The sequence below is a fragment of the Aulonocara stuartgranti genome (genome assembly GCF_965226115.1).
Source record: "Aulonocara stuartgranti genome assembly, chromosome: 7".
NCBI classification, from domain to species: Eukaryota; Metazoa; Chordata; class Actinopteri; order Cichliformes; family Cichlidae; genus Aulonocara; species Aulonocara stuartgranti.
In genome coordinates, this window is record NC_138945.1 from 41,081,078 (window position 1) to 41,097,362 (window position 16,285).

Here is a 16,285-nt window from a genome sequence, read left to right on the forward strand (position 1 = left end):
AATTAAAAAGTACAGGGCCTAGAACCGACCCTTGAGGCACACCACATGTCATTTTATGGATTTTAGAGGAGCATGTATCCATACTCACCATAAAAGTTCTGTCAGAGAGATAGGAAGTGAACCAGTTGTGTACAGCACCAGAGAGGCCCACCATGTGTTTCAGTCTGTTTAAAAGAATAGCGTGGTCTACTGTATCAAAGGCTGCGCTTAGATCCAGTAGCACCAGGACTGAGAGCTTTTGGGCGTCCCAGTTACATCTAAGATCATTTAAAACCTTTAGGAGAGCCGCCTCTGTGCTGTGGTTCACCCTAAATCCAGACTGGAATATCTCCAGGATCTGTCTATCATTGAGAAAATCAGTAATCTGAGTAAAAACAAGTTTTTCTAAGATTTTACTTAAAAATGGAAAGTTGGATACAGGTCTGTAGTTATTAAAATCATTACAATCCAAATTGCTCTTCTTCAGAAGGGGCCTCACCACCGCCGTTTTAAAGGCAGCAGGGAAGACATCCAACTGAAGAGAGCAATTCATCATGTATAAAAGCTCAGCCTCAAAAAATCCATAAAGTGTTTTAAAGCATGAAGAAGGGATTGGATCTAAAAGACATGTGGTGGGTCTCACTGTGGAGAAAACTTTCTGAAGGTTCTCAGCATTAACCAGGACAAAGCTGTCCAGTGTCTCCTCAGGTACAATCGAGCCCTCAGATGTGTTTACAAACATATCGCAATTAGATCAAATGTGTGATGTGTGACTCTGTGTCACCATTCATTCAACTCTTCCTCCAACATCACGCTCAGTTCCCTGTTTGTGATGTTTTGATCCAGAGACGGCCGTCTTTAATTAAGAGATGTGACGAAAAATTCCTGCCGATCAGCAGCTGGAGCTCTGATTGGCCAGCTGCTGCAGCAGAAAGAATAAGGATATAAATCAGCTGAGTAGCAGTAGCAAATTTCATTTCTCATCTTTCATCTTTTAAAGAAAATGAATTCTGAAATTCAAAAATTTAAACCCACATTTAACTAATGATGTTATGAAGCTGTGTTTTGACACACAGGAACATAAAGATCACAGTGTGTTATCAGTTCTGACTGGTTTGGTGTCTGATAACACACTTTCACAACTACAAGTAAAAGTCCGGAATGCGGCAGGTAAATAATCAAACTAACAGTGCATATTATGTTAGTCCGATCTGCCTTATTACAAAACCTGCCATTATTGTGCATTTAGGTGACCATGATGAGAGAGACAGACAGAGTCTGGCTCAGATGCTATCAGTTCTCACTGCAGTCTACCGGTAGCATCTCCTTTTAGTCCAGGATAGACGAATGTCACCGAGCAGTGACTCAGTTTGTGGTAAAAGGCTTGCACCCATTTGCCACAGCAGATGCCCCGATTTTTGGTAAGTGAATGTGTTTAATTGTAGGCAGGGACATTACTGGATATTCTTGTGTAATTGCTACAGAATAATTTATGTTATACTCTGTTATTGCTACAGAAGAATATTTATTTTATTATTTTACATTTACAATTTTTTTTTCCTGGGGACCCTGTGACACCCCATTGAAGAGCCATAGGCTGTGGATCTCTTAAGATCTCACTGTTGGGTTTGTAAGGCCATGTTACTCCTAAATTTCTATCTTGTTCAAAGAGAAACTATAACACAAAGTTCTAAGCTAATCGACCTTAGTGTTCTCCTTTTTTAAAAAGAATCGATAAGAGAATCGATAAAGAATCGAATCGTTAAACAGAATCGAAAATGGAATCGGAATCGTGAAAATCTTATCAATACCCATCCCTAGTGGTGACCTGACAAAATGTCTCTCCTGCTTTGTACGCAGCGCTCTTCAACACACATGACACTGTCGCTGTGTCAGTGCCGCCCCTTCCTTGGATGGCTCTGATAGTTCCCTCCCCCTGCAGACTGAGAACGCCCACAGACCTACAGAACTGGAGATTTTCTGATCCAGTCGTGTGTTACATTCAGTTCAATTTTATTTATACAGCACCAAATTACAACAGCAGTCGTCTGAAGTTGCTTTATACTGTAAGGTAAAGACCCTACAATAATACAGAGAAAACAAAAACAACCATATGACCAGTTATGATCAAACGTTAGACCCAGTAATTTGAGTTTATTATGTTTTGGTTTACTTTTGCATCATGGATTATTCTTTATCTTTCTCTGGTACTTTGTGTTTCAGTTATCTTGGTGTTTTGGATTGTTTTCTCATTCTCTTGTTGTGATGATGATGATGTTTATTATTAGAGTTTCATGTTTCTGTTTATCCATGTTTTAGGAATTGTGGTTTCATGTATTGTTTGAGTTTCATGTATTATTTTCTGTCCGCCCCTCTGTGTCGAGTCCGTGTCTTTGAGTAGTGATTCATGTTTCCTGTTTTATTGTGAAAGTCTTTGTCTTATGTTAGTGTGTGCAGCTTTGTTCCCCCTGTCTCGTTAGCCCTGATCTCTCCCAGCTGTGTCTCCCTCCTGTTGCCCACTCCCTCATTACTACCCTGTGTCTATAAGCCCTGTGTTTTCCCGTGCTCGGTGTCGCGTCGTACCATCAGATCATGCCCGTGTGTTTTTGTGTCAGTTTATGTTCAGTACCATTGCTCAGTTTCATCTTTTGTTTTATGCCAGCAATAAAGCTGAGGTTTGAGTTACAGTTCAGTGTCTGAGTCCTGCATTTGGATTCTCCTCTCCGCCTGCCCGCACACAGAGCCCTGACAGCTTTGGCGACAGTGGGAAGGAAAAACTCTCTTTTAACAGGAAGAAACCTCCAGCAGAACCAGGAACAGAACTACAAGTTTTCAAAGTCACTGAAATCCTCATGCTCGCTCATTTTCCTGATTCTCACATCACCTCTGTGGACATGTTCACCTGCTCCCTGATAGATCCCGCCCCAAGTAACAGGTGCCATGATGTAGAGGTAATCAGTACTATTCACATCACCTGTCAGTGCTAGCCCCCCGTGTCCATCTAGTGCGTGATTGGTTCTTGCTCCCAAACAGACAATTCAAGCAGCTGGTAGGTGTGGTTCATGCATGGCCGGTCCCCTCTCTGTGACATCATACAGAGCAGGGAAATAAAACTGTGATAAAGGGTTACTGTACACACACTGAGCTCATTATTAGAAACTACAGACATGTTTAACATGAATGTCCCTGTGGCTCTGACTGTTTGACTGATGGGCTAAAGAAGCAGAAGGAGCAGAGCAGGCTGCAGACCGAGTGTCAGATATCAGCCGTCATGTTCCTGGTTTCTCCTGATAAGTGGCCCTTGTTATATTTTTATACACACATTTGCAAAAACCCAGAAACCCTTTTTTTCTGAAAGTGAAAATACTGCTGTGATGGCATCATTAGCGTTTCAAATATATTAGTTCCCCATCTCACAGCCCACGTACTGTCATCCACAGTGTTTCCCGTAGGCTGGAGTGACACTGAGCACACATACAATAAATGTCAGTACTCAGACTGCCACATCAAAGCCTGAGAGTTACTTTCTGTCTCTTTTCATCCTTGTTTTATTAGATCTCACACAGTTTCTGCGTTTGTGCAGGGGTGGACAAAATGAGGATGTACCCAGCACACAAGGTTTAAGATAAAACTTTTAGGAAGCTCTGAGTCATTTCAAGCACAACAGAACAAAGTCAAACATGAGGAAGGAGCTGCTCTGGGCCTGGAATGAAGAAACGTCATGCTTATTTCCTCAGATTATACCAATCCACGTTCAACAACTATGCTAAAATCTAAGATCTGCTTCTCCTGTGGAGCTTAAACTGTGGAGCAGAGGAGTACAAAGGTGTGATGGTGGTACGACTGCAAAGAAGAACTGCTTTATTGCATTTGGGTTCAAGGAGAGTGACAGTTTAAATATCGTCTTGATAAAATGGAGCCTTAGATTGACCGACAGGGCGGTGCAACTTTACCAAATAATTTGGGTAAACAGGAAGGCAAAGGTTTTGATTCACGGGTCAGTAAATATGCCAAACTTCACTTACGGAGACAAGCTCCTCCGACTGAAAGAATGAGACTCCAGATACAAGAGGCTGAAATGAGTTCCTCCAAAAAGGGAGGCTAGACTGGCGCTTAGAATACAATGAGCAACTCAAATACTGAAGCATGTTATTACCTGTGTGCCCATGGCTCTGATGGAAAACAGATCTCTGGTCTTGGACTCAGGGTTTCAAGTTTTTGTATGAAAATGTTTTGAAAAGTAATTTAAGCTCATGTTTCCTGTTACTAGTGTTATTTTATATTTTATTGTTGTCCTTTGGCACCTGGCACTGGTTCTTTAGTTACCCGGACTTTTAGCTCTTAGTGTAGCTGTAGAGGACTTGTTTCTACAAAAATCAAATCAGGCATTACCGACTAACAGTACCACTCATTCGACCACTGATAGTCTGCTTTCTCTGTTCAACTCAGCTTGTCTGGAAATACTGGATTCCATTGCTCCTTGCACCACTAGGTATCTAAAACCTAAAACCCAACCGTGGTTAAATAATGACACCAGGGAACGCAGACGGACATGTAGAAAAGCGGAAAGACAGTGGAAAAAGGACCGTCTCCAAGTGTCATTTGAGGCACTTAGAGAATCCCTGTCAAGTTACCAGAAAGCTGTAAGAGCAGCAAAACAAAATACTTTTCCAAGATCGTGTCCAACAACTGTCATAAACATTGGATTTTATTTGGTATTATAAACTCAGTTTTTAATCCTCCCACTGCTGATCCTCATATAGCAGTGAACATGTGAGAATCTAATGAAATTCTTCATTAATAAAATTGTAGATACTAGATCCCACATTATTCCTCCCATTTCTGACCCAGGTTTTTATGCTCCAACCTTGGCTGTTTTTGATCTCTTCGAGCCAGTATCCCTTTCATTACTTAATGAAGTAGCCCTTCAAAATGTACCCTGGATATCATTCCACCTAGGTTACTGAAAGATGTTTTTGACACTGTTGGTACATGTCTGCTTTCTATTGTCAAAAGCAGTCTTCAGTCTGGGTCTGTTCCCTCTGATTTTAAACATGCTGTGGTGGAACCCATCCTTAAAAAGCAGAGTCTGGACTCAACAGTTCTATCAAATTACCGCCCAATCTCTAAATTGTCTTTTTTGTCAAAAGTTCTGGAGAAAATTGTCCTTCTGCAGCTCCAGACCTTTTTAGACCAACACGACATTGGTGAACTATTCCAATCTGGTTTTAAAACGCACCACAGCACTGAAACCGCTCTTTCAAAAGTTTCTAATTACCTTTTAACTTTTACCGACTCGGGAGACTCTGTTATTTTAATATTATTAGACCTCAGTGCTGCTTTTGGCACAGTAGATCACAGGATTCTTATCTCTCGACTAGAACAATGTGCCAGAGTTAAAGGGCTTGCTTTGGAATGGTTTAAATCCTACTTATCTAATCATACTTTCTCTGTTAGATTCAGGGATAAATTGTCTCCAAAGACGACCCTTTTTTGCGGAGTCCCCCGGGGCTCTATCCTTGGTCCAGTCTTTTTTTCAATGTATATGCTCCCATTGTGATCTATTTTTGAAAAATATGGAATTTTGTTTCACTTTTACGCAGATGATTCTCAGATTAACCTTCAACTAAAACGAAAATCTGTGAATCCTCTGAAGGGACTGTTTGATTGTCTAAAAGATGTCAAGGCATGGATGGCTCTAAATTTTCAAAATCTAAATGAACAGAAAACTGAGGTCATTCTCTTTGGTCCTTCTGACCATTATGACCTTGGCCCCTTAGGAAATTATAAAAAACCATTTGCAAGAAATTTAGGGGTGATTTTTGACAGCAATTTAACATTTGACAAATAGATAAATGTAGTCAAAACCAGTTTCTTTCATATTCGCCTAATTTCAAAAGTTAAGCCCTTTCTCTGTTTCAGAGATTTTGAGAAAGCGATCCATGCCTTCATCTCATCTCACCTCGACTTCTGTAATAGTCTCTACTCTGGTGTCACCTCTTCATCAATTGGCTGACTGCAGCTAGTTCAAAACGCTGCAGCACGGCTCCTAACTGCTCCTTGCTCCTCATAGTTAGAGGATGAGTTGCTCCCCTGACCAAATGCGGTTGGGAAACTTGGGGTCTTCTTCATGAAGGCTGGGACGGAGTGGGGAATGGAGAGGAGGGCAGTTGTGGGATTGATTGTGTTGTTGTTGTAACTGATTATCTCTTGTTGTTTATCATTGATGCATCACGTATGTTAATGAGCTCTGAGTCTGGATCTAAAGAGCAGGACTGTAGGCACATGTGGATGAACTGAGCCTTCGAGAGAAGGGCTGAGGAGCTGCAGCGTCCTGGTGGAACTCCGAGATAGACTTGAGGGATTATATTTCTTATCTACACCCCTTCTTGTCAGGATTCCCAAGGAAGAAGATTGGGATGACAAGGCCTGGCAGAAGGATGTCTGTGATACTCTTGTTAGCCTGTTAACTGAAACCTGACTTTCTGAAAGAAAAAATATAGTCAGTGAATGATGAAGTCAGTGTAGTTACAATGATCTTTATATTTGTTGCATGTAGAGAAAAGGTCACTTGTAACTGAGTGTTTTTTGTTTGTTTGTTTGTTTGTTTGTTTGTTTGTTTGTTTGTTTTTTTCAGATTTGACTGCTGATTCTGTTCGTGCAGTTTTCATGTCATGCTGAGCAATGCTTGGCTTTTTCTCCATTCATTCACACAGGAGCTTCAAAATAAAAGCCCAGAAGCTGCAGAGCAGTGAGACTTTCCTCTAGAAGGATTTATAGTTTGTAGACATGGAGTAGCAGTGTTTAAGGTTCAGCTCAGCATACAGGACACAACCAGACAATTGACTAAACAAACTGGACAAACCAATGATGTCCATTTCTGCCCCATGTACCTTTGTGGTTTAGAGTCTAAACAAGCAAGTAGAAAACTTAAGAAAACAATCACGCAAGACTCAGTGACACAAATCCCGCTCTTTGATGAGCCATCAAAGCAGAAATCCTCCGGTTGGTCTGAAAGGTTTGACTAAATTCATAGTGGCAACAAGACTGCACAGCATGGCAACGTTTTTAAATGAGTCTCTAAAGAAAGACCAACAAACAAATTCACCAAAAAAACAAAGTTCAAACCAACATTTAAACCAACGTCCAAACTGTGAGAGGCACTTGTGTCTCAGAGGTCAGTTTGATCGGCTGTCTGAGTAGAAAGCACTTCTTTGGGTTCTTTGGGTTAAGAGGGGTTTGAACACAACCCTTAGCCCCTGATGAAGATGCTGCACTGTACCTCCCACATTCTGCCTGCCGATCAAACCTCGACCTGCCCGTCTTTTTCCTAACCTTGAGGCCAGCTCTGCCCTCTTGCTCTCAGGTTGTCACTGTTCGTTACACCGATATAGCTTGAAGTGCTCTTTTGTCTCGAGCAGCTTTCACATGTGTGAATGTGTCTGAAAACCAGGTCCTTCCTGAAAAAGAGAGCATTGCTCTCAGTAGCTGAGGCACTGGGGTGAGAAAGTTACTGCTGACCGTCATAGTCATCCCTTACCCAAACAGAACAAATGACGCTTCACAGACCCCCTTAGATCCATCATGAACATCCACCTCACTGAGGAAGAGACGGCCAGGCACACTGATAATTACCCAGAGGTCTCTCCCTCTGTGCTGAATGAAGAATTAGATTCCCTCTTTGTGCACGTTTGAAGGTGACTCAGCCATGCTGCCATGCAGGAAGCATGCTTTCAATTTGAAACCACCCGGGCTTATTTCATTGTTCCCTAAAAGTCAAAACACGAGTCGGCTTTGACAACGTGACAAAAGAAAATCCAAAGCAGAAGTGATCTTACAACACCAACGCAGAGTCCCCAGCAGACCTCAAATTTACCCTATTTTAAGGTTTCATCATCATTCATCAGTGAGCGTCACATCTATCAACATCTGTTCCCATCCATCAGCTGCATGACTGCAGAGCTGCACATGTAACCAAGCAACTGCAGGAGGGCTCTGTGCGTGACTGATCGTAAATGACAGAAGCCCAAACAAACATCAAAAAGCTGCCAGTCCACACAGAAGCTTGTCAGGCATCTTGAATGGAGCTGAGTTGAGCAGGGAGTGAAAACGCCACAGAGTGCAGTGTGGACCGGAATTGAGTTCTGGACCTGCTGCAGATGATCCGAAGGTCAAACTACAAATGTGAAAAGGACATCTGTCACTATGGGGACTTACCTGTACCCGTATGATCTCTACCTGCTGGAGGACAGTCTTAAAGCTCTGTGCTGTACTCTGTTCTGCACCTAAATGTAAAACTTACCTTTGAAATATCGATGTGCGATTGGGTCTAAGGGTGACGAATGATATTTGTACAGGTGAACAATGAGTCACCACTCCGGCTCTCCAAGCAGGTGCTCACAGGTAGCTGGATGACCTCAGGAGGTGTGTTTATCCCTGGAAGGATGTGCTGATATTTCTACGGCTGGGCGTAGACTCTGTAGTTCTGTTTCAGAGAAGAAGATGTCTTGCAAAGTTGCTCTCCTGTATTAATGGATCTGAGAGTTTTCACTGCCACCTCATGTCTGAGTTGCAGGGGAGAGTTGAATGCAGAGGTGCGTATGTACCCAAGCATCTGAAGGAGGGTTCGTCACACAGCAGATCTTAAACTACAAATACCTGCCGGTCCGCACAGAAACTGTCAGTAACTCAGAAGCAGAGATGCGATTAGACAGGAAGTCCAGAGACAGCAGTGCATTCTGGGAGCATCAGCAGTCATCAGATCAGACAATCTCAGGAATCTGAATCGGTCCAGAACCTGAAATTTCTTCTTCAGCTAGTCTGCTGATGATTTCCTCATGTGCTTGTGACATCAGCCACCCTCTCTGAGCTTCAGCTGCCAGACTTTCCTCCCAAAAACATTTTCATCCACGTCTGGATTCCTTTTCCCAGCAGTAACTGCTCAGAGCACAACCCCTCATTCTTTCTGTACTGTGGAGGAGGTGCGAAAACTTTTTGGTGTCATTGAACTAAACACACACACCCGCCCTCTCACATCATCTATAATTGACTGAGACAGGACTCTCTTCCAGACACTAAACCAAGGCACAATGTACATTTCAATTCCTTTAATTTTAAATATGTTTATATTGTCTATCCTGTAAAATAGTCAGATGTCTATTCATATTAATGTACAGAATTCACCTGCTTGCTGCTACTACTGCACATTCACCCAGTGTATATACTATATGTCTGTATATATATATATATATAATGTTCTTCCTCTACACACCCCCCCAATTTTTGCACATGTCGAGGAGCGTGTCAGGCTACATTTCACTGTGTGTTATACTTGTATAACTATGCATGTGACAAATAAAGAACCTTGAACCTAATATGTGAGTTTTTCTCCTTTCTTCACACATAATGTTGTTCAAGTGCACGATATCCAGCTGCTCTTTTTCAGTCTGTTTCATTGTTTCTTTTATAACAGTGTGTGTGTGTCTGTGTGTGTGTTTTACTAACTTGTTTGGAATAACTTTTTCCAGCTTTTGCATCCTTATAAACCTCCTGCTATAATCTTGTAAATTTATTATGAACCATGGCTCAAACCATCCAGAGTGACTGTTAAACTTGCGTGTATGCCATCATTATAAAAGTCAGGCCTTTTTGAAACACTGCAGTGATAAAAAATGTATGAGCTTCCTTTGAAAGATAAATTCTCATTTCTTTGGCTACAACAAACCCCAAATGTGATCCAAGACAGGTTTCTGCTGACCTGGTTTAAGTCAGGTGAGTGTGAGTCACATTAAGTGTACAGAAATATGAGTAACTCTAAAGGCTACTCTCACTGTATCAGCGAGCAGCAGTCAGTTCGATGTCTCAGGTGGGCGTCCGTCTGCACTGCCAGGGTTAACGGGCTCTGTGTGCTTTAGTCACGATCTGACACACTTCTCTGCAGCTTCTCTCCTCCTGCTACCCCCCCAAAAACCCATCTCCATAGAGACTGTGTCAGCTTCCAAAAAGACAAAAAACAAACTAAAAACCAGCAACAAACAACTTAAACATAAACAATCACAAAGAAAGAACAATACAGTATCCACATCTGAACCAAAGAGTAAAACAGTGAAATGTGGATTATTAAATATTAGGTCTCTCTCCTCCAAGTCTCTGTTAGTACATGACTTAATAATTGATCAACAAATTGATTTACTCTGCCTTACAGAAACCTGGTTGCAGCAGGATGATTATGTTAGTTTAAATGAATCAACACCCCCGAGCCATTCTAACTACCAGAAATCTCGAAGCACAGGCCGAGGGGGCGGTGTGGCAGCAATTTTTCACACCAGCCTATTAATTAATGAAAGACCAAGACAGACTTTTAATTCATTTGAAAGCCTGATGCTTAACATTGTCCACCCCAGCTGTGAAACTCAGAAACCAGTCTTACTTGTTATCATCTATCGTCCACCTGGGCCTTACACAGAGTTTCTGTCTGATTTCTCAGACTTTATATCTAATTTAGTTCTGAGCTCAGATAAAATAATTATTGTGGGTGATTTTAACATCCATGTAGATGCTAAAAATGACAGCCTCAACATGGCATTTAATCTGTTATTAGACTCAATTGGTTTCTCTCAAAATGTAAAAGAACCCACCCACCACTTTAATCACACTCTAGATCTTGTTTTAACATATGGCATAGAAACTGAACATTTAACAGTGTTTCCTGAAAACCCTCTCCTGTCTGATCATTTCCTGATAACATTTACATTTACAATAATTGATTACACAGCAGTGGAGAGTAGACTTTATCAAAGTAGATGTCTTTCTGAAAGCACTGTAACTAAGTTTAAGAATATAATCCACCCACTGTTATCATCTCCAATGCCCTGTACCAACACAGAGCAAAGCAGCTATCTGAACGCTACCCCAACAGAGGTCGATTATCTTGTTAATAATTTCACCTCCTCACTACGTACGACTCTGGATACTGTAGCTCCTGTGAAAACTAAGGCCTCAAATCAGAAGTACCTGACTCCGTGGTATAATTCTGAAACACGTACCCTAAAGCAGATGACTCGTAATCTGGAGAGGAAATGGCGTGTCACAAATCTAGAGGATCATCATTTAGCCTGGAGAAATAGTTTGCTGCTTTATAAGAAAGCCCTCCGCAAAGCCAGAACATCTTACTATTCATCACTGATTGAAGAAAATAAGAACAACCCTAGGTTTCTCTTCAGCACTGTAGCCAGGCTGACAAAAAGTCAGAGCTCTTTTGAGCCAACCATCCCTTTAACGTTAACTAGTAATGACTTCATGAACTTCTTCACAAATAAAATTCTTATCATTAGAGAAAAAATTACCAATAATCATCCCACAGATGTAATATTATCTACAGCTACTCTTAGTACCATTGATATTAAGTTAGACTCTTTTTCTCCAATTGATCTTTCTGAGTTAACTTCAATAATTACTTCCTCCAAACCATCAACGTGTCTTTTAGACCCCATTCCTACAAAACTGCTCAAAGAAGTCCTGCCATTAATTAATTCTTCAATCTTAAATATGATCAACCTATCTCTAATAATCGGCTATGTACCACAGGCCTTCAAGCTGGCTGTAGTTAAACCTTTACTCAAAAAGCCATCTCTAGACCCAGCAGTCTTAGCTAATTATAGGCCAATCTCCAACCTTCCTTTCATATCAAAAATCCTTGAAAGAGTAGTTGTCAAACAGCTAACAGATCATCTGCAGAGGAATGGTTTATTTGAAGAGTTTCAGTCAGGTTTCAGAGCTCAGCACAGCACAGAAACAGCTTTAGTGAAGGTTACAAATGATCTTCTTATGGCCTCTGACAGTGGACTCATCTCTGTGCTTGTCCTGCTAGACCTCAGTGCAGCGTTCGATACTGTTGATCATAATATCCTATTAGAGCGATTAGAACATGCTGTAGGTATTACAAGTACTGCGCTGCAGTGGTTTGTATCATATCTATCTAATAGACTCCAATTCGTGCATGTAAATGGAGAGTCCTCTTCACACACTGAGGTTAATTATGGAGTTCCACAGGGTTCAGTGCTAGGACCAATTCTGTTTACATTATACATGCTTCCCTTAGGCAGTATCATTAGAAGACATAGCATACATTTTCACTGCTATGCAGATGACACCCAGCTCTATCTGTCCATGAAGCCAGATAACACACACCAATTAGTTAAACTGCAGGAATGTCTTAAAGACATAAAGACCTGGATGGCCGCTAACTTTCTGCTTCTTAATTCAGATAAAACTGAGGTTATTGTACTCGGCCCTGAAAATCTTAGAAATATGGTATCTAATCAGATTCTTACTCTGGATGGCATTACCTTGGCCTCCAGTAACACTGTGAGGAACCTTGGAGTCATTTTTGACCAGGACATGTCCTTCAACGCACATATTAAACAAATATGTAAGACTGCGTTCTTCCATTTGCGCAACATCTCTAAAATTAGAAATATCCTGTCTCAGAGTGACGCTGAAAAACTAGTTCATGCATTTATTACTTCCAGGCTGGACTACTGTAATTCATTATTATCAGGATGTCCAAAAAACTCACTGAAAAGCCTTCAGCTAATCCAAAATGCTGCAGCAAGAGTCCTGACAGGGACTAGAAAGAGAGAGCATATTTCTCCTGTTTTGGCTTCCCTTCATTGGCTTCCTGTTAAATCCAGAATTGAATTCAAAATCCTGCTCCTCACATACAAGGTCTTAAATAATCAGGCCCCATCTTATCTTAATGACCTTGTAGTACCATATCACCCTATTAGAGCGCTCCGCTCTCGCTCTGCAGGCCTACTTGTTGTTCCTAGAGTATTTAAAAGTAGAATGGGAGGGAGAGCCTTCAGTTTTCAGGCCCCTCTTCTGTGGAACCAGCTTCCAGTTTGGATTCGGGAGACAGACGCTATCTCTACTTTTAAGATTAGGCTTAAAACTTTCCTTTTTTCTAAAGCATATAGTTAGGGCTGGACCAGGTGACCCTGAATCCTCCCTTTGTTATGCTGCAATAGATGTAGGCTGCCGGGGGATTCCCATGATGCATTGAGTTTTTCCTTTCCAGTCACCTTTCTCACTCACTATGTATTAATAGACCTCTCTGCATTGAATCATATCTGTTATTAACCTCTGTCTCTCTTCCACAGCATGTCTTTATCCTGTCTTCCTTCTCTCACCCCAACCGGTCGCAGCAGATGGCCGCCCCTCCCTGAGCCTGGTTCTGCCGGAGGTTTCTTCCTGTTAAAAGGGAGTTTTTCCTTCCCACTGTCGCCAAAGTGCTTGCTCATAGGGGGTCATATGATTGTTGGGTTTTTCTCTGTATCTATGAAGCGCCTTGAGGCGACTTTTGTTGTGATTTGGCGCTATATAAATAAAATTGAATTGAATTGAATTGAAACCCCTTCCATCATCCAAACTTCCCTCTGGATGCCAATGAGTGCAAAACCACAAATTCCATCATTTGTTTATTACTCCTGATCTTTCTAACATGGTCATCTGTCACACAAGGAGCTCTCCTTGTGTGACAGACTGCTGCATCCTCGATGCATAAAAGAGCGTTTCCACAGGTCCTTCCTGCCTGCAGCTGTCAGACTGTACAATCAAAACTGCTCCCAACAAACATAGATGTTTACATCAGCGCTGTAACTTGCACTATTTTATCAACCAATTCACACTATAGCTAGGGTTTGCATCTTATCTGTATTTAATTTTATTTAACTTATTAACGGTACAGTACTCTGTTTTTGGCAACCATTGTCCTTGATGTCAATATGTAAAAATTGTGCATGTTTCTCTTCTGTCTTGTGTACTGTTTGTATATGTGTCTTTCTTGCTGCTGTTACACACGAATTTCCCCTTGTGGGACAATTAAAGGCTTCTTCTTCTTCTACTTCTTCTGAAACAATTTACAGGTCAGAGGGTTTTCCAGTTATCCCAAAGTAAAAAACAGTACCACTTTTTTTTATCACTCCTTTGTGTTATCAGCATGTACTCCCACTCTCTGAGTGGTTATTCAAGGGAAAGACTAGCATCTGCATTTACAAGAAGAAATAGCAAAATCAGCAGGCTGAGAGCCGAGGCAGCAAACAGGCACACGAGAAACCCACAAACAGACACACTAGGGTAACTGGCCTTATCCTGCTCATCAGTGTGAAGTAGAAGATGAGGTCAAAGGAGCGACAGACACACCGAACGGAGAGAGGACAGTGAAAGGATGTTTGAAAAAAATTAAAGGTGAGGGAGGAAAGAAGAGGTTGATGGAGGGGGAGGAGAGGAAGGTGGAAATGGGAGTAGGTCCATATTAGTCATTCTGTCCATGTTAATTGGACTGCAATTATATGGCTTTTGGCCTTCTTAGTGCTTCTAAAGATAGAGCGGGGGGCCATCCATCACACTGTCTGTCTGGGCCTGCAGACGGCTGCTGTGATTGGCTGTGCAAAGAGAGTCTGAATAAACAGGCAAACATCAGCTCACTGGCACGTCCACAACTTCACAGAGACACAGAAACCTCCAACAACACCAACACCAAGGACTCAAAGGTTGAACCTGGACCTCGTGTAATTCTGACTGCATGACGGTTAAACAGAGGATGCTCCAGGGTCTGTTTGAGACCCCGGAGGGGGGGCCAGCGTGGCTGGGGAGGGTTAAACAGACCATAACAGAACACTGTTAACTTTATTTTATTCAGGCTTAAAATAACAGAAAAATACTGTTATTATTTTGATTTATTATGAGAGTTTATGTCACGGCCGAGGCCGCCTCAAAAGAGAAAGGACTCAAATGCTGGAAGCCGAACAGCACGTAAGTAGTTTTAGAGACAACGTTTATTTTGTCAATAAGTGTTCATAAACAGGAAACTGGAATGTGCGTTTAACAAGTGCAAAATGCCACAACTAAACCAAAGGGGTTTTAAGCAGCCTGGGCTAAGTAAGCAATCTGGTGTTGGTCAGTGGAAACAGGAGTTCCGGGGGTTGGGCTGGAGGGAGAGTCAAACTGGGTCCGGGGTTAGGGTCAGAGTCACTGTAAATAGAGTACAGACGTTCAGGTATGGTTCAGGAGGAATATGGGCAAACTGTTCGTTCTGAATTTTCCTTAGCACTGCGTACTTGCCGCGGGTGGTCTGTAGTGGCGTGGAGGGGTGGGTGGTCTGGGTGAGTGGTCCGAAATTCCTGCCGTTGAAGCAGGGAGGCAGGCAGGTGAGTCGGGTGAACAGCCAGTGGGACTGTCAGGTGGTCCAGCGTCCGGATTGGAGCTCTTTGGCGGAGATTTGTGTCTGGCAACTTGGTGCGTGGCTGTGAGAGAAACACACAATGAGACAAGGCAGTTTACAAAGCGTGTGTGTGACCTCATAGTGGTGGCCTGCACTAACCAGGGTTAGCTGAGAATCTGGCGAAGAGAGGTTGAGTGCGCTGGCCTTATGAGTCCCCGGCTTAATTACCCACAGGTGTGAGCAATCAGCAGAACACTGAGGCCCCTCCCAGGGGTGGAGATGCCAACTCGGAGGGAGACAGGACACACCCGGACCATGACAGTTTATGTGAAACATGTTGCACATTTAATCTATAGTTCATGTCATAAAATGATATACCACCCATAAAAGGTCAAATACTGCAGTAAAAGCAGTACACAGGTATATAACTACACACATCTACTGTTCTACTGATGACATCAGCTGTACAGAAAACCATCAGATATTTAATAAATCTTTACTTTTAAAATGGTTTTCTAACTTAAGGAAGCTTTTTTTAAACAGCCAGAAGATGTTTTTGTAATTATTTCATACTGCTAATTACAGATCTCGTCGAGTATCAGATATGACTCCACATAAAATCACGTGTAATGATGTGACTGACTGAATACTGAATACTAGCTGTTGTGTGCCGGCAGCTTAAAAGGTGAAACATCTGTTCTTATAGATTTAGATCCAGTGTATTATATGTGGAAGCTGATGATCTTTAGTTTTCCTCCCACTGATTTTCCTATTTGATAAAAGTCATCACCTCCTCATCCAAAGAAAACTCCATGCACTCCCTCTGCTAACTCAGAGAGGCCACCCCGCACCACCACCCCAACACCACCGCATCACCACCACCCGCATTTCCATTTTTCTGAGTTTCTGCAGAACGGTTCCTGATTTAACTCCTACTGATATTTCTATATTAGAAAAAACTGAATAATGAAACAAAATATTTCTGAATGTCACTCTTATAAACTTTATTTTAAAACAGGTTTTTGTGAAATTATATTTAATGATATTCACTGAATTTTAATGATGCAAGCATTTAATTTTACA

At 41.8% G+C, this 16,285-nt stretch overlaps 1 long non-coding RNA gene across 1 annotated transcript; it reads right to left on the minus strand.

Moving 5' to 3' along the window:
• Window positions 1–14,789: 14,789 nt before the first annotated feature.
• On the minus strand, window positions 14,790–15,679 carry LOC309712004. Its single transcript, XR_014278154.1, has 3 exons — window positions 15,362–15,679; window positions 15,099–15,284; window positions 14,790–15,012 (listed from the first exon to the last, which is right to left on the minus strand). It is a non-coding gene; the product is annotated as an uncharacterized lncRNA (long non-coding RNA).
• Window positions 15,680–16,285: the final 606 nt, after the last annotated feature.